This window comes from Ambystoma mexicanum, chromosome 6q (assembly GCF_040938575.1).
Source record: "Ambystoma mexicanum isolate Mex_15411 chromosome 6q, UKY_AmexF1_1, whole genome shotgun sequence".
Taxonomy (NCBI): Eukaryota; Metazoa; Chordata; class Amphibia; order Caudata; family Ambystomatidae; genus Ambystoma; species Ambystoma mexicanum.
The window spans coordinates 445,415,322-445,441,928 of NC_090937.1; the positions used below are offsets into that span (position 1 = coordinate 445,415,322).

Below are 26,607 nucleotides of genomic sequence, written 5' to 3' on the forward strand. Positions count from 1 at the left end.
TACTTCTCCATGTGATGGAATGTTAATTACTGTATACATTCTATGAATCATCATGAAGACTTTCATTACTGACTGCCTACACATTGCCAATCAAATAAGTACAAGGTAGCCACCGTATAGGATCATGTATTCTTAGCCTGTCTTTGCTTCAGACTTCTGCAATGTCTGCACCATGATGTAGTGGTCTATGCAGGGTCAGAAATGTGGGGTGAACAACTTGGTAAAGGTTTTTCAAAAGAAGCCATTTTATTAAATGAAAAACGTTTGAAAAACGCCTCACTATCCCTCACCTACAGAGGATTTCCGTGCCTATAAAAATAAACTAAAGGGAAACACTCTGATAAAAGGAATCTGTCCCTCACACTTATACATACATCAAACTCATAAAAGGTAATACATGGCAATTTGAATGCCACAGAAATTACAGTTATGTTCTCCTCCTGGGGCCTTGCATTTCTTCTTCAGCCTAGCTGCTGTAGCAGGAGTAGATAGCAGATTGGCAAGGATCTTCTCCACGGCTTCCCATATGGAGTCTAGAATGGTAATGGCAGTAACCATCCATCTCCTCTTGTCTCTATTCTCATATCGCAACAACATTTTTTCTGCACACGATACTTGAAGATCGCACATCGTTGCTGCATTTGCAATGATTGAATGGAAGGAAGCAATGTCGTTTGGCGGTGAGGAGCCTCCAGGGGAGTCACAACTCTTTTGCCTCCATTCGTCGGTATCCAGTTGGGGTGAGTTTTGAGAAATCTCATCTTCTTCGGGCTCCTCTGTCTGCATTCCTGAAAAATCCCTGTAGGGATCATCAACTGGATCCTGACAGTGAGAGACAGTAGGCATAGAATGGTTCCATGTGTTAATATCCCCGCAAAAATATTGCCATACAAAAATATTGCCATATTTTTGTGGCAATATTAAGGCATGGAACCTGCGGGGGACACCCCCCAAACCGCTGCATTATTTTTAAAGGAGCGGGGGATACCCCCGCAACCCCTCCTCCCAAAACCCCCCAAAATGATCCCCCCAAAAGTATCGTCTATGGCCGTTCCAGACGACCATATATACGGCAATATTTTTGGTGGGGATAATATGTAGTGATACTGATAGGACCGTAATGGACATTGTTGGGGAGACGCTTGAAGCACTTGTTTGTCTCTGAGGTGGGGGAGATGCTCCTCTGCCTCTTCGGTGATACCTTCTGAGTGGCGACTGGTGATCTGCTGTTATCTCCTGTAGTGGCGGTAGCTAAGCGTGCCCTTTGCCTCCTTTGAAATTCGTCCATAATATTTTTAAGGGACTGCATCAATGAAGGCTGAAATGGGTCAGAAGTGTCTTCCGAGGGTGACTGCCATGGAAGGCTGTGCTCCTAGGGTATTGATCATGGTCTGTCATTTTCCAGGTCAGAGAATTCCTCCTGAAGAATTATGTCAGGAAGTTCAACCATTTCCTTGATGGGGACAGGTTAATATATGAAACTGAGGCCCGTGACACTACCAGGGCATGTTTATAACACAGTTCCGCAGACGGGGGGAACGAGCAGTGTTACAACCATTTTTCCCCATGGGCGGCAGGGTAGTCATTGACAAACGGTCGTTAGACTGTGTTTTTCCTGCCGACGATGCATTTCCCGTCGCCGGTTTACCGGCTGTCAAAGATGCGCTTGTAGTCATGGGTCAATGTCATGGATGAAGGCCCCTTGGAAGTAGTTGTGGACGAGGTGTCTCTCATGGCAGTCAGAGACAAGGGTTTCTTCATAGACCGGGGTTCTCCAGTCGACGAAGATGACTTCGTAGACGAAGACGGTTTGTGTTTCTGTCCCACAAACACAAACCATGGACCAGGCACTAGTCGACGGCGATTTAGCCATAGATGGTTGAGCCATGGACAGTGCTATGCCCGTCGTAGAGAACCTCGTGGACGATTTGTCAGTGGATCGATGGAATCTTCTTAGTAATCATGGACGAGGGGGTTCTACCTGCCGATTTTTATGCTTTTTCTCCAGAAATTGGAATTTTGATGTTGCTGACGTGTCGCAAAGTGTTTTGACTCCCTTTCGCACTTTAGCTTCGTTTTTTTAGCTGGTGCTGTCCCTCTTTCCACTGATGAAACATGCTTCACAGGGGTTCTGTCGGAAGTGACAGGAGCTGTCTTGAAAGATTCATCATCAGAGGAATGGCACTTACTTGCCAGATGACGGAGTCTCCTGTGCATGTCCTGTAGGGTCTTCTGTGTAAAGGTCTGACAGATGTAACATCCTTGAATGTCACAAGGGTAAAAACAATATATGGACTCCTGGTGAGGGTCTATTATGAAGGAAATCCTTTTGGAGCACCTGAGGCTGTTCTTGAACAGTGAAGTTTTCCCCTTCGAGGGCCTTCATTGCCGGGGTCCACCATGGCCATGAGGGGCCAGGTGCAGGACTTTCCCTTGACGATTTGAAGCTGAAAAAAACGGTTTCCTGGGCTGCAAAACACAGCCTCTGTAAAGCAGAGGAAATACTCTCTATTGGTGGAACAAGTATTTAAAAGACAAAGCTCAGGAGAGCTGTGAAGGAGTCCCTAGTCACCAGACTGTGGTGAACCATGTGAAGATGGCTGCCTGGGGTGGAGCTTAAACCCTGCCACCCCATTGGTTAGGGTGAAAAGGGACCAACATGGGGTGGAGGGACTACACAAGTGAGTGCCTTTCAGGCATCATTTGCAATGTACAATGATTTTTCCTATGGAAAACCTTTAAACATGACTGATGATTCACAGTCTGACGATGGGGAATATTCAAGCATGTGAATCTATGAAAGATCCAGTGCTGGAGAAATGTTTATTACACCCCAGTTGCACGTTTACAACTCCAAATAAGTCATTAACTCTCAAGACTGCTTTCAAAATCAATGGGAGGCACTTTGAGTCCAACGTGTGATGGTAAGGCTTGATTAAAGCAAGCTCAAAGAGTTCCCATGAGGAGGTGTTTTGGGGGCAGGGAGATGGGTAGGAATGGCCATAGAGATTAGCATGGCCATGGGAAGTCAATGGGGGGGGGGGCAAATAATCAAACAACACCTACAAGCTTTGTGTCCCTCCTCATATGTAATTTCTCCCAATCTGTACTCTAATGCAATAGTTTCGGCTTCCACCTAATATCCCAAGCTAAAAAAGGTCCACATCTTGAGTTCCACCTTGCCCCCATAGAACATGATATAGGATTCTCCAGTTAAAAGAGCTGTAGTTCATAAGAGACATGCACTGAAGTAATTGTCACCAATAATAGCGTCTTCCATGTCATAAACTAAATAGCACATGTCGCCATTGGTTGAAAACAAACAGCATCACTCTTAGTATGCCAAGGCCTAGGAAATGGAGAAAAAAACAAACGAAGAGGCCTTCAAAATAATTCTAGACAATTTGATTTTTTGAAAAACAGTCCTTCCGATAAGCATGAGTGACTAAGAGAAAATGCACGTAGGACTCCACCTGAATATGCAACACTTCGCCAGGTGGGAAACAAATGACTAAACGTAATCGAAAATGTAATGTTGCAGATTCATTTTTCAATAGAGCGCCCAGCAATTCAAATGCAACCAATTGCTTTTATGCTGGCACCTTGTGGATTCTCTCCTTACAGCCACAATTATCTTTAAATTGTCTGAAATAGCCCAGTCTTAGGAATCAGGGGCCCTAGTTCAATGACTGAGTGGCGGGGTGAAGCATGCTCCCTCCCTGCAAAGGGATTGCGTGATACTTGTACAGCTCCAGCAGATCTGGAAACCAGAAGCAGGTGTGCCTTTATGGTGCCATCAGATGCAAGGAACAACTACTGCAGAATTTGTTCAGTACTTTGGAAATCATGCAGTGCTGGAAATGGAAATTATTAACTCTGGGAGCCCACCAGCGACAACCAGGAGGGGTGTTGGCAAAAGCAAGAGATTTGATTTTTCTAAGCCCCTGCCATGAGAGGACAAAGGCAGTAAATATGGCAAGGGAAATGTGCACAAAATCACACGATGAATTGCTTTGTATTCAACAACATGCACTCCGGAATCAAGATAAATATACACAAAAACTCAGGATGTCCAAGTAGAGCGTGTAAGGAACTTACAACTAAATACAAAAAGAGTGTGGGATAATGTTCACAAGAAAGAAAGAAGTGTCCACAAATGATAAGTCAGGATGTGTTAGCCAGGGTTCTTCCTTCCCCACGTTTTGAGCATGGGACAAGGCGGGACTCCTTGGCACAGCCCACGCTCGAGCTTTCCCAGCACGAGACAACAGTTCCGCTCTCAGGTCCTTCAGTGCTTAAGTCTCTTTTCTACAAAAAGTCTCTCGCTTCCGAGGGCCTGATGTGTTCAAAATAATAAACAAAACTTCCTTTCTGCATTTGTGTTGGATGATGTCTTTTCACCCCTGGATCCCCCGCTTTCGGGTTCAGACCCTTCTCGAATGTTTGTGTCCCTCTGTTGGGTTCACTACGGCTTTTGTGAACTCAATTTAATTTCTGGCATTCACAAATCTTAATGTCTTTTTAAACAGTTCACTGTGGACATCTCTCGGTCGGGTTCACTCTTGTCAACACACTGTTCTATCGGACTTCAGGCTTTGCCCCACTCTAGTTCTTTCTCTTTTCTCACTATGCGGGATTCACCTCCCTTACTACCGGCAACCTTCCGGCACTACTAGCTTTTTGCCACTCACCCTCACTGACCCCCCTGCCAGCTGGTCCACCTTTCCTCTATTCACTGAGGCAGAGGTCCTAGCAGCGATTCTTAAAATTAAGTCCTCTTCTCCAGAGGATGCCATTCCAGCAAGTATGATGAAGTCTATTGCCCCAGACATTCTGTTTGACGTCACAGTGGCTATAAATAACTCATGCCAATCTGGCCTGGTTCCGCCGGAACTCAAATCTGCTAGGGTTATTCCCCTGCTTAAGAAGCCGTCCCTTGACCCTACTATCCCCTCTAATTTTCGCCCCATATCCCTGCTCCCGTTCTTGTCTAAACTCTTGGAATCTCTGGTCACACCCCTTCTCTCCTCCTTTCTGGAATCCTCTAAGATCTTTAATCCTGCCCAGGCAGGTTTCAGGCCAGGAAGGGGAACGGAAAGCGTGCTTGTCTCAGTGCAAGATGACATGTCTAGACTTGCGGACGCAGGTGGAGTTGGAGCCTTGATTCTGTTGGATCTGTCCGCTGCATTTGATACAGTGGACCATCCTATTCTCCTCTCACGTCTAGCACAAATCGGGATCTCTGGATCAGTCCTGGCCTGGTTCACCTCTTTTCTTGCAGACCGCACTCAGACCCTTGCTATGCCCCCTTTCCTTTCTGTCCCTTGTGCCCTCACCTGCGGTGTTCCCCAGGGATCCTCTCTTTCCCCTATTCTATTCAATATTTACATATGGGCGCTGGTCTGCCTTATCCGCTCGTATGGACTTAACTGTTATTCCTACGCGGATGATACTCAAATCCTGATCCGTTTGGATCAGGATCATATCAAGGTCTCAGCTTCTCTTCATGACTGTTTGACATCAGTTGGTGTCTGGATGGACCAAAACTGGCTCAAGCTTAATGGCGATAAAACTGAGGTGATGTTGGTGGGTTGTCCTCCCTGCCCGTCACTATGGACCCCTGCTTTTTGGCCTACTTCACTGGGCCCTCTGCCTTGTCCAGTGGGCAAAGTAAAGAACTTAGGAGTCATTCTTTCTACCTCCCTGTCCATGACTAATCAGGTCTCTACGGTCTGTCAATCCGCCCATCACCAGATTAGGGTACTTAAGAAGGTCCTCCCCATGATCCCAGAGGCTATGCGTCCTCCTGTGGTAGCTGCATTAGTCCTCTCACGGCTGGACTATTGCAATTCCTTATACCTCGCTCAGCCGACGGGCCTTCTCCAACGCCTCCAACGTATACAGAACCTGGCAGCTAGACTGGCCACAGGTTCCCCCTATGGAGCTCATATCTCGCCAGTGCTTCGCCAACTCCACTGGCTCCCAGTGGCCCAGCGAGTTAAGTTCAAGTCACTGTGTATTGTCCATCGAGCTATCCAGGGCCTAGGTGCTGAGTTTCTTCAAACCAAATTTGTTCGGTATATCCCAGAACGCAACCTTCGTTCCCTGAACACCAATCTTTTGGTGGTCCCTAAGTATAACCGGGAAAGACTCGGTGGCAGAGCCTTTTCCATTGCTGCGGCAAGGCTGTGGAACACCCTCCCACTGCCACTCAAGTCTATCTCCAACCATTTGGCTTTTAGGAAAGCCCTCAAAACTACTCTATTCTAACTCTCTGACTATTACTGTTCCTCTTGTTTGATAGCTTCCTCACCAGCGCCATGATGCCCCCGGGCGACCGTGCGCTTTACAAGTTCAGGTAATAATAATAATAATAATAATAATAATAATAATATATCAGACTCTGAGGATTCTTCCCTCTCTTTCTCCTCACCTAGATTCTTCTGTGGAGCTGTCCTGTGGATCTGTCTTCCTTCTTCTCCTGGTTTTCTTCTTTTCTCCTCCTTTCTTGTCCTCCTTCTTGTGCAAATAAGGACGGTCTCCTCTGGAGGCCACGTTGTCGGGTTGTAAAACACCTGACGCCGTGGATTCCCCTTGAGCTCGCCCCAAATCAGGGAAAAAGCCTCCTGGCTGAAAAAACCCTGTGTAGTCTTAGTGGCTTAATGAGAAGGAAGTCCATAAAGGAAAGTTGAAAGTCTACTGAAATAGGTTCTTTGATGCTGTACACAAGAGATCTCAGTGATCACAAACCCATGGGAAAGGTTTCTCCGTAAGTTTCCACCACAATAGAGAGAGACAGGGAAGGCAGCAGCTGAGAATGGGAGAGAGAGCACTAACACAGCACTGGTCACAGAGGAACCGTAACTGGAAGGTGGAGAGACTAGACAGGAGATAAAGGGGAAAATAGGAAACCGGGATGAGACCCAGAGATAGCGAAAACAAGATGGGAAGAAGGCGAAGTACCCGAAGGTAAACTGATGACAAGGGAGAAAACAATAAAAGCAAAAGCGGGAGCCGGCGAGTATGAAAAACGCCAAACAAAGGCAGAAAACCTTGAGAAGGCAAATGCACTGAGGGTTAGCTCAAAGAGTGAGCACACACACACTAGCGTCTTACCAACAAAATGGACGAAGGTCGCAACGCCCTGAAAAGCTGTATAGGAGGCAGATATGCTTGCGGTGGCCATCTTGAAATAAACTAGACCGTTCAGAGGGGAACGGTAAAAATGTGATGGGTAGATCAATGGAGTCTCCAGCGATTCCATAGTTTCCAGGAGGGAAGCATGGCACCTTAGCTTTCCAATTATGTGTAGGTCAAAGACTTTCAACTGTACTGGGGGTTTTGCTAGACCCCTGTATGACCATTTTGACTTTTTCCTTGCGACTCTCCTATGGCCTTCTGGTATTGGTAGTTTCTACAACCGCAGGATCAACCAGAGTCTCTCGAGTGAGCACTCACATGGTGTCAGACCCCTCTGCAGCTAGATTTCCCTTAATATTAATAGTTCCTTGAACTTTTCTTAATTTGCCACTTCGCGACTTTCGTTCAACACAGTTCGGTTTCTTATCGGTTCTCCCCTCGACTCACCGGCTGTGATGAACCGTTTGGCTTTTCTTCTATCTGGAGTCAAGGACGGTACCCCAGTAGCAGGCATCTCTCTCTGTCCTGCTTATCAGCGTAGGCATGCTCTGTGTACCGTTGACATATGCTGCAACACACGCTGGCTATTGTTTGTGGTCTTATGATTCCTTCCACAGTGGCTTTGCGGGTCTCGGTCAGAAACAGCAAGGTTGCTTCTCTCCTTTGTCATTCTTTCGATTCTCACCTCCTCTTGAACTGCTGTGTTTGGATAGCTGTCTCGTCGTGCGGTCTGCCCTTGCTTGTAGTGTGCTCTTGTGCTCCACCTTTTATCCCTGTGGGGAAGGAGAAGGGCCATCAGGTGTGTGTGATTCTGGTCAATTGCCTGACTTTGCCTGACCCTTGTGTTGGGAAATGTCAGGTAAATGGCTCTAGTGTTAGTCCGTTGTCTTTTGTGGTGTGCGAAAGTGTTTGTGTCGGAAAAGGGGGGGGTAGAGTTTTTGAGCATCCTATGCGGTAATATGGGGAAAATGTGTTATAAGAAGGGGGATACTGTGTCTCACCCGTCGGTGTCCCACTTCCACTCACTGAGGACCCCCCATCCAGGTGATCCTCCCTCACAGGTCCACCTCCAGGAACTGGATCCAATAGCAATGGCCTTGTCCTGGCCACCTGATTGACAGATCCCCAAGGACTAATCAGGAAGACACCTTCAGGTTTCTCACAAGCATGATAAGAATACAAATACTTGAAAAGGGATGTTGGGTAAGCACTTAGAAGTTCCTTGTGATTACAAAGAAAGTCATCATGCTGCTCACCCTCAATTGCTGTTACAGGTACCATCAGCACTAAGCCCACATACAGGACCAGCAAGGACAGGATCCGTGAGTTAACACCCTTGATGGTATTGTATAAGGTAAGTTAAAGACAATACTCACAAGGGCGAGAAACACCACCTGGAATGTCAGCTGATAAAACAGGGACCCAAAAAGGTCATAACAAAATACGTAATAGGGAAGCGTGGCTACAGGGCCATGTAAGAGGATGCGTTTCCAGGAAGGCTCCTGCTGATTCTGCAATGATCCGGGAAAATGTGATACATTGAAACCATCCTAATCTGACATAACCATTGGGACAAGCTCATGAACTGTTACTGACAAATCTGTGCGTGAATTGGTGTAGATCTGAGCTGTAAAACGAGCTGAATTAGCCCAGGGAAGTTTGCGGCGGAGCGCTCACGGGAAATCCAATATGGCGGTCCGCCAACAACAATGAGATGTGACAGGAAGATAGTGACTCACGAACAGTCCGTTGCAGGAGTGCGAGCTGCGCACGGATCGGGACTGCCAGAGAAAGTCGGGACTAGAGCGATGAAGAGGGGGCTCCCCGCGGCCACATAGCGGGACTCGTGAGGGAAGCCCGGCTGCATGGCGAGGCGGCAAACTAACAGCACCTGGAATGTGAAGCGCATGCCTGGTATGAAACAAACGGGAGCGAAACATCAAGCGGTCCGCCGGCCATGTGATGCAGATTATGCAGCCGCTCGCCCACAGTGACGCGATATTGCAGGAGGCGCTACGATACTTGGTAGGGCACACGAAACACTAACAATGAACCGGCATGCCTGTGAGTAACTGATACTGTGTTGCAAAGGGAAAGCGATTCCACTCGCAATCGCATTGGAACTTAACCACCGAACCAGCTATTAATGAGGCAGCTTTCCAAGACGTGCGAGGCAACCACAACTGAAAGCACTGCGTTACTGCTAGCTGACCCAAATGTAATGAGCAAGGATTAACATTGTTAAACAAGGGCAGCAAGGTATACAGAGAGCCACACTAGAAGACCCTGAACTGGATGTGCTTGTGAATCACAGGTAAAACCTATGTCCAGCCTAAGCAGTGCCAAAGACCTTATGAAGGCACACACAAGAGGACCCTGATGAGATGTGCCCAAGAAATACAATAGAGAATCTGCGTGCAGCCTGAGCAGTGCCAGGGACCGCATGCAGGCGCAGACGGAAGTTAAAGACAGCCGGCCCGGCGGCAGACGAAGCAGGTCGGTGTGCAGCCCCACAGTGGCAAATGGCAGATACCTCCAGCAGCTGCGTGTTGAACGATACAGTGGGGCAGCCAAGAAACGGGAAAAGGAGGTCAATTGTGAAATGAAACCTGGCCCGGCTTGATAGGCCACTGGGTCCTGCGAGCACTACCAGTAGAGTGCAGTCATCCACGGCCCGGTGTTTCACGTGAGCTGCTGCAAGACACACGGCGGGGTCCCCGGGGGTAAGAAGCGCACAACACTACAGTGGAATTCTGTCCCCACACTACAACGGGGGTGAGTGGCAGCCCGCAGCTGGTCGAGGAGAGCACCCAGTCAGTTGCCACCCAGAATGTATACGGGCATCGGCCGTGCAACGCAAGTCCAACTCAGGCAATAGGTGGAGTGCACACAGCCGGGCGAGGAGAACAATCTAGAAAATAAACAGTCCCTGCAAACACACCCGAGGACTGCAGTTGGTAAATAAACCGTGCCTGCCGTAAATAATACAGCAGGCATGGTTCGGTGCCACAACAGCATTGGCCACGGATGCAGAGCAACAACAGAAAAGAAACCCCCAAGAAAAGAACAAACTGCCTCCAACTCGGGGATTAAGACCTATCATAAAGCAGCACCTGACACGTCTGCCTTACTCGTGTGAAGATGGCATCTAAGGTGCCCAAAGCCAAGGAGAAACAACCTACTCTAGAGGAGTTCGCTAAATCACCACCAACAGTGGAAGGGGCAGACCTAAAGGGCAGCACACACAACAGGAAGAAATCACAGCTCGCAGCGACAAACAAATACTAGATGGCATAGCGGAATTGAAAGCATCTTGGGAGAGCAAGATGGGCATTGCTATCCAGGAAATGAAGACCTCGCTTGAGTTCAAAATTGACGCGGTAAGTGTGGACGTAAATCTGCTGCGACAAGATGTTCGAGCGCTAGCCGAGCGCACAGGGAACTTGGAAAAGGACGTGAAAGCCAACACAGGCACATGCTCGATCAAAGCTAAAGAGACCCACACGCTACACCAACACGTCCACAACCTTGAAAGCAGAGCTGAAGAAGCAGAAGGGCGCACGCGCCGAACCAATGTACGTATTGTGGGACTTTCGGAAGGAGAGGAAGGATCGGACCCGACAAATTAAGTTGAGAATATCTTATTACAAGAAATAACCGATGGTGCACTCATCCAGGGATTTGCAGTAGAACGGGCACACAGATTCTTGATCAGGAGGCCACCACCAGGAGCCCCCCCCCGCGGCCGATCATCGCCAAAATACTGAACTATAAAGATAGAGAGAAGCTCTTGGAACATTTCCGCAAAGGGGGGACAATAAGCAGAGCGTCGGCAAACATCATAGCGTATCCGGACTACACCCTCTTGGTGCAGAGACAGCGCATGAACTATGTGGCGGTCAAAATGAGGCTGCGGGAGGCGGGCTACCGATACATGCTGCTGTATCTGGCGAAGATGAAAGTGCTCCATAAAAACAGGGCTCTTTTTTCGGACTCACCAGAGGATATGTCGGCATGGCTGGATGCAAGGAACGGACATCAGGACTGGGAGACCAGGAGGAGAGGGAGAAGGAGAAGTGAATCGACACCCTCGCAAGGCCACACAGGCAGACATATAGATCCAATGGAGATATGTACAGCACGCATATTGACTTTGGGACTAGATTATAATCGCGCACTAGATCTGTACCCCAGATCTATAATATATGCGTAAAATAGTGGATCCGATTGGTGGAAGGCATGTAGTGCCTACCATACAGAAATGTATTATAAACTGTAGCTTTAATGCAGGAGCGGAAGAGACTTATCTATACCCCAAGTAGTCAAATTAGGTAGGATATCAGTAGTGAAGTATCCCCCTGCTGGGTTCTGAGTATCGGCTAGGCCGTAGAAAGGGACTAGATGCGGTATAGCCTGAGATTCAGGGATGGAGCTGACTTGTTTGGGAAGTTGGGGCGGTTAGAGATAGGAGGGGTGGGGGGAGGGAAGGGAGTTGGGGGATTTGCAGTGTTATATTTTGGGAGGTTTGAAGGGGGGTTAATAGTTGGGGAGCGAGCATACACCTATATACCATGGGGCCCAGGAAGAGGGGGTGGAGATGGGACAGGATATGGATAAAGATCGGAGATCTTAGAATAGTAACCTGGAACGTCATTGAACTCAACAGCTATCTGAAGAGGAACAAGGTCATGATGTACCTGAGGTTGCAAAAGATAGACATAGCCTTATTACAAGAAACCCACCTCACTAAAGAGAAACAGGAGGTGATTAAAAAAATGGAGGGGTACCACCGTTGGAGCAACCTATTCGGCATATGCCAGGGGAGTAATCACCTGAGTAGCGCCACATGTACCCCTTCAGCTACTGCAGGCGGGGCATATTAGAGAATAAAGAGCTGAGCATAATCAATACATACAGTGGCCTACTTCAAGACATTATACAGCAAAATCAGTCCCCACCTTGGAGGTGCGGTCATATGGCGAGGGGACTTTAACTGCACGCTAAATCCCAAAATGGACAGATCAGATACAAAACTAGACAGACCTACTCCCGCAGCTAAAACCCTGCAGACACTGCTGGGAGATTTTCAGCTGGAAGACGTATGGAGGCAGCAACACTCGAATAGTAGGCACTACTCACATTATGCAGCCCCACAAAAGCTAACAAACAATGAGGGACTCCAAGCCAAAAGATACACTTGGTCGTGCTTGGAAAGAACATGTATATATATAGAAAAACTAGGAGACCAAGGTATTAGATCTTGTTTAGGTGACCAGACAAAGCTAGACCATAAATGGAGCACTAGCCAAACAATACCACTGGGAAAGTGCAAACCACATCACAAAACAGGAGATGAAAAAATTCAATTCACGTCCTAAATTTAATAGAAAATGTTCATTTAATTTAATAAAGTGTATCATAAGAATTCTAAAAACTCCTAATGTATAATAGAACATTGAAGTCATAAAATACAATTCATGAAAAAAGGTTAATACATGATTGTCAAAACAGTTACTCAAAACAATAAGCAACACATCCAGACCCATACAATTCACCAATCACTCCATTCATACTAAACTCATACATATCTACAATTCATACCACAAAAACAATGGTGAACAACACAGACTATACATAAACACAGATGAACTTATTGCACATGATATTATAGCACCATGTTCAAATTCTAGTAAGTGGCGGGCACTATATTGCTAGAATATCATTAGAATGTCCCAACATTAGAGACCATCAAAAAGTCGTATTAATTGACAATTTTGGCCACATCAAGGGTGACAATTCAGAAAACCGACATGTTTCTTTCCATCTTCCTAGTTAATTTAATTGTGTGGAAATTCACCAGGGCGACTTAAGAACTGAAGTCATCAATGATCGATGGTGCTGGAGTGTTGCGAAGCTCAATAGGCCAGTCTCGTCCTGACACCTAAACAAAGAATGGGAGGGACAGAGATTACTCATCTCAAATCGAGTGATTTAGGGAGTACAGTATAAATCTGTAACATGCTCTATCACTGAGCGTGAATTCAAGGTCACATGACCTGTTGAAAACACCAACGAGGGGTCACAAACAACTAATGAAAGGACCAACAGGGTATAGTGACTAAATATATTAGGTACCAACCCTATGTACAGTGCAAGAGAGTGAATACAAGAAGAAGAACTATCTAATATGGCAATCTAGTGAAAAACCAAGCAAACCACATCTAGTTGGTAATTCTAAGGCAGTGAACCCAGGGTGCCCCTTGGTAGCCATAGCTGGTCAAAGCCAGAGAAAAATGATAATAATGCTTGTAACAGAAGTAATCTGGAATACTATAATGAATATCAATTACATAATTCAGTAGCTCTGGGACTAAGGTCAAAGTAACACTTACTCTGCCATATACCAAATGTGGCATACACCCCAATAGTTGGATCAAACAATTAAGACCAAGCGCGATGTAACCAAGCAGAGATCATGGAAAAGCATGCCCTGTAGAAATGAAGCATAAAATCAAATATGACAAATGCCAGATCAAAAAACAAGTATCTGGGCTCGAAGAGTATATCTAGTCATATAAAGGTTAATAGGGTTAAGTAAGGAAAACAGGAGCCGAACACCAAAAAAACGTACTTCGATAGATAGGTGTTGGCTAAACCTTGTATAGTAGTTTCAATTGTGACGTACACCAACACGTTACTGGAGCCACATACGTGGATGCAGAGATGGTCATAGTTTAAGTATCCCTTCACAAGTTATTTAAAGCATCTGGCAAATGAAACCATAAGGACAAACGTTGTTAACAATTTAAACAGTCTGTCAGTGTATGTGCTGTATAGATACACATATATTCAGACGCGAGTGACTCCGCACCGTATAGTGGAAAAGAATACATTACGAACGGCGCATCTTACAAATGCAGGGGAACAACATGCATCCAAAGGACTGTAATAATACAGTGCAGTTCTATACCGAAGCATGCGTGAAAATCTGAGAGCGGTGCATATCGTTGGTAACAGTCAGTCAGGATCAAACGAAGTAAAGCTGACACGCAACGTCATCCGTATCATCAAATGTATAAAGTAGTACCGGTGACGGTAGAAAAGAAGAATAGAGCCAAAAGGGCTACACCATGACATAGAGGCAAGACGAGCTCATATAAAACTAGTATCTACGGGTAAAAGATACACTTGAATGCTTACCGTATGCAGGAGCCTACGTCGGATGTCCACAAAAGCTATACACGAGATTGGACTATATGTTCGCCACTCCGGAACTCATCGGGAGATTGAGAGGTCAGAATATAAAGCAAGGATACTATCGGACCACTCCCCTTGGCGACACCAGCCCCCCAGAGCCAGGATCCCCACGTGGAGGCTCAGAGACGAAGCACTGAGAGATAATGCATTCCAGGGAGGAGATAACCGAATTCTTTGAAAATAACGCTAGCAGTGTAGAGTCGGAGGGCACTCTGTGCAAGGCTTTTAAGGTGGTGGTGAGTGGAGCAGCCATATCCAAATCCAAAGGGCTCCAAGGGGGCATAACACGAGAATAACAAGAGGTCGAAAAGAAAATAGAAGCAATCATGAATGGAGGGGACACCTCACAGGAGGAGACTGAGACCATGAGCCAATTACAACAAGAATGTGGCGGCTCTGGGAAAGACTATGCAACCTAAATTATAAAAAATACATTGAAAGACAACATGCAGGGGGGGACAAGCCGGGGAGGCTGCTAGCATGGCTATATAAGAACGAGACACACAGATCAGCGATCAGAGAGATAAGGGGAGAAACAGGCCAAATATGGGACACCCAAGAGAGCATAAACAAGAGATTCCTTAAATTCTACCAACACTTATACGAGGACGCTGGTGAGATGGCAGAGCAGGAGATTCAGGAGACGTTAGAGGATATAGGGTTACCTAAATTGGGCACAGAAGATAGGGAGTACCTAGATGCCCCAATTACGATAGAGGAACTGGAGAAAGTGGTCAAACACCTGCCCACCAGTAAAGCCCCAGGGGCGGATGGGCTCCCTAGCGAATTCTACAAAACGTACAGGCAGGAGGTGCTCCCCCCGCTACTTGCAATGCTAAATGAGGCCTTCGAGAAAGGGAGACTGCCAGAATCCCTGAGGGAGGCGATAATTATCCCACTCCTGAAACCCAATAAGCCAAGCACAGACTGCGGGTCGTACAGACCGCTATCCATGCTAAACCAGGACAGTAAAATCCTTACGGCGGTGCTGGTGAACAGACTTAAGCGGGTAATAAATAAACTCATACACCCAGACCAGACTGGCTATGCCCCAGGTAGGAGTATATCTGATAACCATAGAAGGCTCCATCACATCATAGAACAGGTGGAAGGAGACCCTTGTGAAATAGCAATAGTCTCACTAGACGCAGTGAAAGCCTTCCACTCTGTACGATGGCCCTGGCTGATGGCAGCCTTGAAGGAATATGGGATGGGACCCGGGTACCTGAGGTGGGTGAAAATGGTGTATAGCTCCCCACTGGCCAGAGTTAAAACGGGAGCGATCATCTCAGATAAATGGCAACTCAGCAGAGGCACTAGACAAGGATGCCCGTGGTCCCTGATGCTGTACATCCTAGCATTAGAACCTCTAGCGATCTATCTAAGGCAACAATATGAAGAGATTGGGGTCCACACTAAGGGGGGGCCGCACCTGATATCATTGTACGCAGACGATGTGCTGCTGTATCTGCGATACCCGGAGGAAAACGTACAATATATTCTGGAGGTGATGGAGCGTTACGCGACACTCTCTGGCATAGCGGTTAAACCCAAATAATCGTGCATGTTTCCCTTGGGTAGATACAAAGGAGTTCCACAGGAAAACTTACCAGTCGTGAAGATAGCCTGGGAGACCAGAACGTTTAGATACCTGGGGATCAACATATATCATACGATAGGAGACAAACACAAATATAACACTGAGAAAGCGGTAGAAAAAAATCGACTAAGCTCCCCCTAGCCATGGAGGGGAGGGCGGCCTTGCCGAAGATGGTGGTCTTGCCCAGGCTACTACACTTTTTTGTAAATATCCGACACATGTTGCCCAGACACTTTTTTATCAAACTTCAGAGCCTATGCAGGGGCTTTCTTTGGCACAACACTAGGAACAGAATTGCTTTATGGAAATTACAAAACACGTATGACAAAGGGGGCATAAACCTGCCGAGTTTTGAGATATACCACTTGGCCGGGCAATTACAATATGTCGCTAGGTGGCTGTCGGAAGACGCAACAGCAGAATCTAGACTGTTAAGGGATGAATGCGACCCGTACTTTTTGAAAGAACTGATTTGGCTACCCAAATCAGAGCTAAAAGGGGAATCGAGATTGCTGGAACTAGGCTGGAAGACATGGCACAAGGCATGACGGGCTATGGGAAACCCATCCCCATGCTCCCCGTAGGCACCAGTTGTGACGCTACGCGGGGTCGATGAGCAACTAAGGAAGGGGATTCATAAACACTGGGAGCAAGTGGGTATGGCAACTCTGGGAGATATATGGGACGAAGGGAAGGCAGTGGATTTCCAAACAATAGTTGATGAAACTGGGTTACACAGGGGCAATAAATCACTTATACCAGAGTGGTCAACCGGGTGAAGGGGACTTGGTCCGGAATTGGTCCGAAATAGCGTTAGCAGAACAACCTGACATGGCTATAGAAACGATATATGATATCTCTAGTGATGTCTAGAGTGGGTAAGGAGGTGCCCCAGCTGAGACGGGATTGGGAGGAGGATGCGCGAATACCCATGCAAAACGGACTATGGGAAAGGGCACAGAGATACCACAAAAAGGTGTACAGAAATGCGAAGCTGCAACAGATTCACCTGTACACAACCCATAGGGCATACATGACCCCACGGAAGATCGCCAGATTTGGTGGCACAGAAATACAAACATGCCCCAAGTGTGGGGCGGTGGAAGCAGGGATGATTCATATGTTCTGGGCATGCCCTGAGGTGGGAAAATTCTGGGGGGAAGTTAACCTACGTCTAACCGAAAAGGGAATAAAGCTAGATATAGGATCTGTATGGACATGCATGGTGGGGGGATTCACTAGACCACGCAACTTGAAACACGTGAGCAAACTCAAGGACCTGGCCTACATTCTGGCCAAACAGAGAATTGCCATGAGCTGGAAAACAAGCAACAGACCCAGAATAGAGCTATGGTGGCATGATCTCTTAAAATGGGCCGACGCCGAAACAGTAGTATGGTATGAGACAGCCAGCAGAGGGGAGGAAAACGAAGTGGGACCTCTGATAGCATGGAGACAACTGGTGGCCACATTGTCAGGATCCACCAAAACCAGCCCAAGCGAACAGGATACGCCCGAGAGCAGTGAAGGGGAAGAGCCCCCCGAGACATGATATTTGGAGGAATAATGGTGGAAGCTCGCGTTAAGGGGGCAGGGGGGAGGATGACAGTAATAAAGATATGCAAATGGTATGCTAAGAAGCTGGAAATCGAAACTGTCGGGAGAGTTGGTTGTTATTTGTGTGTTGTAAAAACTAAAAAAATATGTAAGACTCCTGACAATCACAGAAGCCCGACTCATGGCATTCTATGGATATTCATGCAGGTGGATTTACCCGGCATGAATCCACATTGATCCGGATGAACCAAGGAGGAAATCACTGCAATGGGACGGTTAGTGAGCCCCCCACGATAGTATTTTGACTTCCCCGTTGATGAGGGGATAGGGCTGTAAGAGGCACAGACTTCAGGTGGTTTGCCTGTTTTGGGAATGACCCAATACATGTTTTCCTAAGTTCGAGAGGGGGGGGGTTCCGCTCTTCCTACTATGGGAGAATAAGTTATGTAGTGGGCCAACTGTAAGGTCACTGAGTCTTTTCCAGGTTTCTATCGGGAATCTGTTTGGTACCAGAGTTTTCCCAGACTTATTTCGGTGTCTAAGACTAACCACTGCTGACTGGTGAAATCCTTTTTTAAATAAATCCTTCTATTCTGCTCAGCAGAGTGCTCTGAGGCAAGGGATCAGTGTTGAAGACTTGCAGGGATGAGATTTCCGACTCTCACACTTACCTGACCCCAGACGCCATGATCGGAGACACTGCAGCAGACAGCGAGATACAGACGCTGAAGTTCCCATGCTGCGACTCCTGACCACTGCGCGCTGGGGCACTTGGGTGCTGTAGGGCATGGGAGACCCCGGGATAGGCAGGCGGCGACGCTGGAAGCCTGTACATACTGGGCTTGGCAGACACAAAGTGCCGGGAGCGGTAGGTGGATCCTCATTGTGATTTAACACACCGTGAGAGCCTATGGCAGTTTGGTTACGTCGCTGGGAACACTGCCGCATGACGGGACAACATAGTGGCATTAACTCCTGCACTGCCAACGTTCATGTCCCATGCCCAAAATCACTGCTGCATTCAGCTGGAGCATTTTACAGCGAAACGCATGGACATTTGAATTATTGCTGAATACAATCTGTAGAACGAGAGTAAGTGCTGCCAAATAGGGTCAGGTGGTTCAGCACCCTTGTCGTGCGGCCTGCATTGGTTGCAGTTTGTGTAGTTGGGTGGGCCGGGACCTCTGAAAGATGGCGTAGGTGCCCTTGAGTCATAGCCGCAAGAAAAATGTGCAACTGAGTGTGCCGGCACATTTGGAATTCAACCAGAGCACCTGTGAGGTACTTTTGCTACTATACTCATTGAGAGGTACAGTGTTGAAGAAGATTGTCGGGAGGCACCTTAAGGCCTGGCAACAGGAGGGGAGGGGGTTCTGATAAGCCCTGAATGTCTATTGACCTCATTGTACAGTGATCCTGAAATTGTACCACGCTTGGCCTTATTGTGCAGGAATGTACCTCTGCAGATATGACTTGGGCAACCGGAAAACACACGAAAGGGCCGATGGACTTATTTGCAAGCACCCCATCGAGAGAGGCAGTGGAGAATGAAACTACTTCGGGCGCCCAGGAGGGGGGTCTCTCCAGTAACACAAACATGGATCCATACATAATTATGATATGGAGGATGGGTTTTCCCCATTCAACAAGATACTTGATTACATAGTGGCCGACATAAATTCCCTGCGCACCAAACTTGATAAGGTGAGCGGTCAAATCACTGTTGTGGAGACACAGAAGTCAGTGACCTGTAAGATACGGTGGGCACCCATGACCAAGACCTGCAATCTTTTAAAAAGGAGTTGCTGGTGGTACGTGCAAAATGTGATGACTTCGAGTCCTGCTCTTGCCGCATTAATGTGAGCATTGTGGGGATCCCTGAGAAGACAGTCCAATGATGTTCCCGTCTAAACTGCGTATACAACATGGAGGAAGGGCACATTTCTTTGAATATCCGGAAAAGGCGATGGCATATATTGAACGATCGATTCCGATCCTAGGATATGTTAACCCAAATGGGGGTTGGGGGGAAGAATCGAGAATCATTGACAGCAGTCGGGGACTTTAATTGGAAATCATTATTTCAGCTATATATGGATATGAGCTGCTGAGTTGCTTGAGTTGGCTCTATACCAGACAGAGCTTGAACTCAATGTTAAATTGATGTTTGCATTGTGCTCCCTAGAATTACATGACATGGGTTACACTGTTAGGTTAGGGTGGAGGGTGAGGGTTGGGGGTGGAGGGATGTGGGAGGGTATTCAAAAGTTCAAATGTTTAACAGATATGCAGTTGGATGTTGCACATGAAACAGACATGAATAATGATGACACTTGTGAGTGCACATATGTATATGGCGGGTGACGGGTTAAATGGGGCTGGACTGCCTGTTACGCTACTAACATGGAATGTACAGAGACTTAATAACCCTATTAAGGCACTGAAGATTCTTGCTTATGTTGAAATCCACGGCCCAAAAATGCTTATGCTCCAGTAAACGCATGCTCTAGGGAGGGTCCATGAGAGTTTTGCATGTCAATGGGCCCCTTAAGGTACTACACTGATTGTTCCTTGCAAGCGAGAGGCGTTCTTAGTCTGATTCACCACTCTCTGAGGTTTCAGGTTACTGACAGTTGTGTAGACCCACAGGTTGATACGTCATAGTGTGGGGCACTATGGCTGACACACCTGTTACATTGGTCAACATGTAACATATTGATGACCCAGCGTTTTACCAAGACATTTCAGACATACTGACAAGAGCTCTGGAGGCCGATATAATCCGTGTGGGAAAGGGGGTTTGGGGGGGGGCGGAGGGCGGAGGCGATTTCAATACTATCCTTAATGTCAAGGTGAATGGATCGTCTGATGCCTTCCCGGGTGCTGACTAGGGCGGCTCAGACACTTCAGCAGTTGATGTTTTATTAACCATTGTGTGATGAATGGCGCAACATGAGTCCTACTACTAGGGAGTATACTTTTTATTTGTCGGTCCACAACTCTGGCTCTAGGAAGAATATCAGGTTACTTGCCTCTGATTGGATGGTGAGGGTACAGGAATGTAGGCTCTACCCTCATACTCTATACGACCACTCTCCTGTTGGGATGTCTCTGCTGGCGGACCAGTGCCCTAGGCCACGTCCATTGTGGAGGATGGCCCCATCCATGTTGAGAGATGCTGATTTGGTAGAGACACTACATGGTAACATTGTAGAATTTGTTTAAACCAATGAGGGGTCAGTAGGACGCTCAACGGCATGGGAAGCGTAAAAGGTGTGGCTGAGAGGGGTACTCCTCTCTGTGTCGTATCACAGGTATTAGGGGTTAACTGAGAGAGGTTGAGGAACAATTGAGAGAGTTGTAGAATGAACATGGCAGGACACATCATAAGGCCTTGTTGGGATTGATCAAGGGTAATGTGTGGAAGTTTAAGGAACTAGTGGACGTTGAAGTACTACATATGTCCAAACCAATCCTTGCCAGACGGTATGGGGAAGATGACAAGCCGGGCAGATCACTGGCCAAAATAGCCAGGGCTGAAAGTAACAGCCAGCCCATCAATGTAATTCGTGGGCATGATGCCAGAATTTTGAAAGCAGAAACTGATATTAATGCTACATTTCATGCATACTACTCGAAACTGTATGCCAATTCCGAAGTTGGATCGGATGTGAGTCTTGAACAATATTTGACTGATATGGAGCTACCGGTATTGTTGGGGAAGAGGCAAACTTTGCATTAGAGCAACCTGTGACAGTTGAGGAGGTAACCGCAGCGACGGTGTCGCTGGCATCAGGAGAGCCGCCATGTTCTGATGGTTTGGGGATAGAACTGTATAAAGAACATCAACTAATACTCTAAATTCTCTAGGACTATCCCAAAATGTTAACAGTCCCACTCACTCTAAGGGTAGAATACTAGATTGGGTCACTGATTCCAACTGTACAGCTGACATCTCTTCTATCTCGCCACTACCTTGGACCGACCACTCACCGGTATCCTTTAATCTCCTAACCACCAGACCATCTACCACAGCCTTACCCACGGCATCATCCTGTCCTACCAGAAATAAAAAAGAATATGACAATAGACAATATCATTCCGGCCATCCTCCCTGTGTCCTGCACATGATACCTTTATCATCCCTCAGCTCTGTGGTCAGATGTCTAGGGTGTTCCCTCTTACAAAGCCACGATAAGATTATACCTGGCCTATCCCCCTCTGCATGGGCTCTGGTGTTCTTAACTGTGTAGTCGAATTTGGCCATTCTCTCTCACGCCACTAGACAGCAATGCCTGGTTTGAGCCAGCTTCTCTTCACTGGACTGCTGACCCGCCTCCCAACCCTCCATTTCCCGTATTTCATCTTCTAATTTTTCCAGGTCAGCCCTCAACGTTCTCTGGCTGCCCACAGCACCAGCAATTATCACACCTCTAACTACTACCTTCAGGGTTTCCCATACTGTGCCCCACTCCTTTACACTGCCTATATTGCACTCTAAGAACTCCTCTAGCATCTTCTGTAGTTTATCCCTGAAGATTTGGTCCATTAGGGCGTCAGTGGTCTTGCGCCACATAGGGCCTGGGGCCGTTGATGTTCCACTTCATCAGTAAGGGGGAATGGTCAGAGATTGTCTGGGCCAAATATTCTGCTTCACCTATTTCTGCCATTTGGGTTCAGCCAACAAAGAAGTAGTCCATCCTGGTATATAGAGCATGGGGCGAAGAGTAGTAAGAGTAACCCCTGCTTTCAGGGTTCAGCTCCCTCCAGACATTCACCAAGTACTGCATTAATAGCTGTAGATGCCGGTACCATGCCCATCTTGGGAAGGGGAAGACCTGTCCAACATCGGGTCCCTAGCGCAATTGAAATCGCCTCCTCATATAAAGAAACAGTCCCGGTGGTTCGCTATTCTGGCACATGTGATGGGATGCCATGATTTGGGAAATAGGAGTTAATTATACACACCTCAACGGAATCTATGTAACCCCTCAAGTTGAGATACCTCCTGTCCCCATCTGCGTCTACCTCTGCTAGTTGGAACGGCACATTAGCACTTATTCATGTAAACACCACTCTAGCATATTTAGAGTATGCCACCCCATATCCCTGCCCCCCCCCCAACGTTCCTTGACCCCTTCCCATTCAAAGCCACAAGATGGGTCTCTTGTATTAGGGCAATGGACACCTTTTTCTGGTTTAGAAAGGATTTCACTCGGTTCCTACACAAGTATGTGCCCAACCCTCGCACATTCCACATCAGTACTTTAATGGAGGGTGCCATGCATATGTCTAAACTTACCCATCGCCCCCACACAACCACCTCCCACCAGTCCACCATGGTTAACCCCAAATCGTAGCTCACCTTTTGCCGCCCTTCCCCTTTCCCAGCCAGTGAATCAAATCATACATTATGTGTACCCAATTGCGTGAAGAACTTGCAACTAACAACATAACAAACAAACAAATCAATAAACTTCCACCCAGCAACTGCTCCAAGCATGCAGTGCTCAGGGGTACCCACACCTTTTAGACCTATCCAGGCCATTGTGTGGTGAGTAGTGGGTGTTAGCAACAGGCCAACACCAGCCTATACGTGGGGCAGAGCAATGAACCCCAGGTAGGCAATCAAACGTTGCCCCTGTCATTAGTGAAAACAATTATTTTGCCGACAGCCGATCTCATAGCACACCCACAATTTGGCAGAGGGTTCACTTTGCAAATCTCAAACTCCCCATCCCCCCGCACAGGCAACCTGCCTCAATGTTAGTACTCTTTGCCTCACATGATGGGTTCCTCTCTGCTGGCCCAACTATTGTGCTCCAGCCACACGTTGGCCGCAACAGAGGTTTCAAGAAAATGTGCTCTGCCTTTATAGATAATTTTGAGCCTGGCGCAAAATACATGATACATGAGCATAAATTTAACATTTAGATGCCAGAGCCTAGCTTTGATCAGTACGAAAGAGTTCTTGGCCCTCTGGACCGCCGGCGTGTGATCCGGAAAGATGGCAATCTTGGAATTGTCCTGCTGGATTTCGCCCATTTCCGTGGAGTACTTTAAGATCACCTCTCTGTCCTGAAAGTTTAGGATCTTTGCAATAATTGGTCTAGGGTGTGTCCCTGATGGAGGCCTCTTCTGCAGTGAACGATGAGCACGCTCGACCGCAAACCCTTGCGACAATTTATCTGCAACAATTTCCTGTAATATTAAGTTCTCCACATATTGTATGGGGTTCAAGCCCTCCAGGAGCCATAGCAGCCTAACGTTGTTCCATCAGGCCCTCCCTTCTGCATCTTCAGACAGCAGCTCCAAAACGGTGTTCCTCCTCTCCAGCTCCCATACTCGAAGTTTCAAGATCCTTTGTGGGCTCCTGGGTTTCTTTCAGTTCAGTTTCAGTCGATGTTACTCTTTCAGTCAGGTTGCGGACATCTTGTCCTAGCAGCTGCACGCCCACCTTAACCTTGTCAATCTTTGTTTCTAAAGAGGACCTCAGCGCTGCTATTGCCACCAGTACCAAGTCTTCCTGTGTGCCCGATTCAGGTGCGCACGTCTCTGCCTGCAGTGCAGGCTTACTATACCCTGGGTCCCGGGGCTTGGTAGCATTGCTAAATGAGGCCATAATCGTGGATTGGCCTTTGCCTTTGGTGGGGGACATGTTCACATGAGGTCGAGGCAATAAACGACCAGCAACCCAGCCCTAGGCTTTGTAGTACAATGCTCCTATGTATTTGTCTTCACTCCAACCCCTGAGCAACCAGTAGCAGTCCAACTGAGACGATCCTCAGTGCCGACCCAGGTTCCTGCTCAATTCTACAGATGGATCCCCAGGGCCACCTGAACAGGCCCCCTAACTTGGGGTGACAAACCCCACAAAGCTAGTGTTATGGGGCTAGCGCCGGTGGTCAGCAACTGCCCTAGGTGCCTGAGGCTCAGAAAACCAGGTGCAGGACCACTTCACAGCGCAGCATCAGGTGCCAGTGTCTATATTCAATGCAGCGACTCTCCTAGCAGAGGAGCCGCATTGCCGAAATCAGGCTGTCGCCTTCTGTCCTACAACTTGCCACCAATCCTTTAATACGTCCAATCCTCCCTTAGTGGCTCCAGAGGTGTTGCCCAGTCCTTGCACCAAAGCCCAGTGCTTGACCTTTGATGAATGCCAGCTGCTCTCAGGCCAAGTAGCCACACAGGCCCTACCCTCCTACCCTATCCACATTGGCCATCTTCGTTCAATCAGTTCAGGCCCAGTTGCATTAATATTCAGTCCCACAGGCTTTTGGGAGAGTTCTCGCTGAGCAACGGTCCCCCAGTGTGCAGAGGGATCTCAGGGAAACAAATTTACCCCAGGCAGAGAGCAGCACCCCCATCCGCACACTTACCGCGCTCCTCCTCCTTACAGTCCTCTCTCTAGTCTTTGTGCTGCTGCCTAGCGGCCCAGCAAGTGTTGCACCATCAGCTCGATGAAGATCCACAGTGAAATGCAGCTTTAGCTCCCTTGTGCCTGCCTGCAATTCCTCAATACTCCATCCAGGCCTCACAGTACAGGGGGCAGCAGTGCTGGCTCCTGCCTAGGACCCACTCCTACGTCTCAGTCCACAACCGCAACCAGGCTCTCCGACTCACATTGCCCCAGAAGTCTCTGTCCGATGCCTTTTACTCGCAAGCATTTCCCAGTCAGCTCCACTCCACCACCATGTGCGGCTCACTCATGCGCTCCCTCTTTCTGCTGGGCCCGACTTGACCCTCGTCCAGGCGGGAAGCCCAGGGTTCTCCATGGGTCCCACTGCAGCTCACAACCGAGACCTCCAGTTGAGTCCTCCAAGTAGTCGCTGGGTCCCGCCCACTATCTCTGTAAGCGGGGCCACTCTCGGCCACAAGCACCGTCCAGAACACCGGCAACTTGCAATCTCCGAGGGACTGCCTCTGGTCCATCCGGGCGTACCCGCGAGTTGGAGCACCAGAGCTCTTCGCCCCACCCAAAGCACTCGGATGGGTTGCATGGACCATGTGCGTTTTAGCACCTCCTCCCTCAATTTACTCTGGCGCAGCTCCGTCTGCCATTGTTTTCCCGCCAGGGGTCTGACTTTCAGACAGCTGTACAACCAGCAAACCGTTCAATTCGGGCCAGTGCCACGCTCAGCAGCAGGGCATCAGCTTCCCCCAATTGCAGGTGGTCGATCGTCGGCTCCGGAAGTGATGTCAGGCGGCATACATATACCACTTCACTATGCCCCATGCCTCAGTTCCACCCACTTTTCCCGATCTCAAACGCTGCATAGGAAAACAGAAGGAGGCTAACCAGCCTTAAATTAGCAACTACGGAATAGAAGCCAACAGGTTAAAAACATTTCAATTAGAAAACATATTTTCTTGATTTAAGTAACTGGAGATGAGCACCCCAAAGCCATCGCCAACGCACTTCATGAAATCAGAAGGGAAGAGCCACAACACTTTCTGAGGGGGGACGGCTGGGAGGGGTGATGAGGAATCTGCGCGAGAAGAAGCCATAGAAAGAACATTACGGTAGGGTAATTTCTCCTTCAATGGATTGCTTTTCTCCTGCAGATTGTTCATCTTGATAGACTACCCAAGCAGTAAGCTAATGGAGCAGGGCAGAAAGGATTACACAAGCAGGTTCTGCAGAATCGCTCTGCCAAAAACGTGCATCAGCCCCACATGCAACATCCAACGCATTATGCTTTGTAAAAGTATGCAATCAATCTTGCTACGGGTCGACCGAAATGGGTGGAGATTGAACAATCCTGCCTCCCTCTTCCCCTTCGCTTCCTCCCGTTCTTACCCACAGCTTTACGCCACAGCTGGCCGGGCACTCTCACAGCTACAAAACAAACAATTAGGGCCTGGGAGTGGGCTAGCAGACACCGGGCGTCCCAGGAGATTTGAGTGCACTCTCCCCAATCTTCCTCAACCCAGCTTTCTCCCCTGGGGCCCGTCCCCAAAACTTCAGAAACTGGGTCGCAGGGGGCCTCGCCACCTTAGGACAACTTTTTGAAGGGGACTCCCCCATAACCTTTGAACGCTGCAAGATGACT

General features: G+C 47.9%; 1 protein-coding gene across 1 annotated transcript in view; it reads right to left on the reverse strand.

Moving 5' to 3' along the window:
• IFT74 (intraflagellar transport 74) overlaps positions 1-26,607 on the reverse strand; it is a 1,698,810-nt gene that overhangs the window by 366,995 nt on the left and 1,305,208 nt on the right. The gene's annotated exons all lie outside the window — the stretch shown is intronic.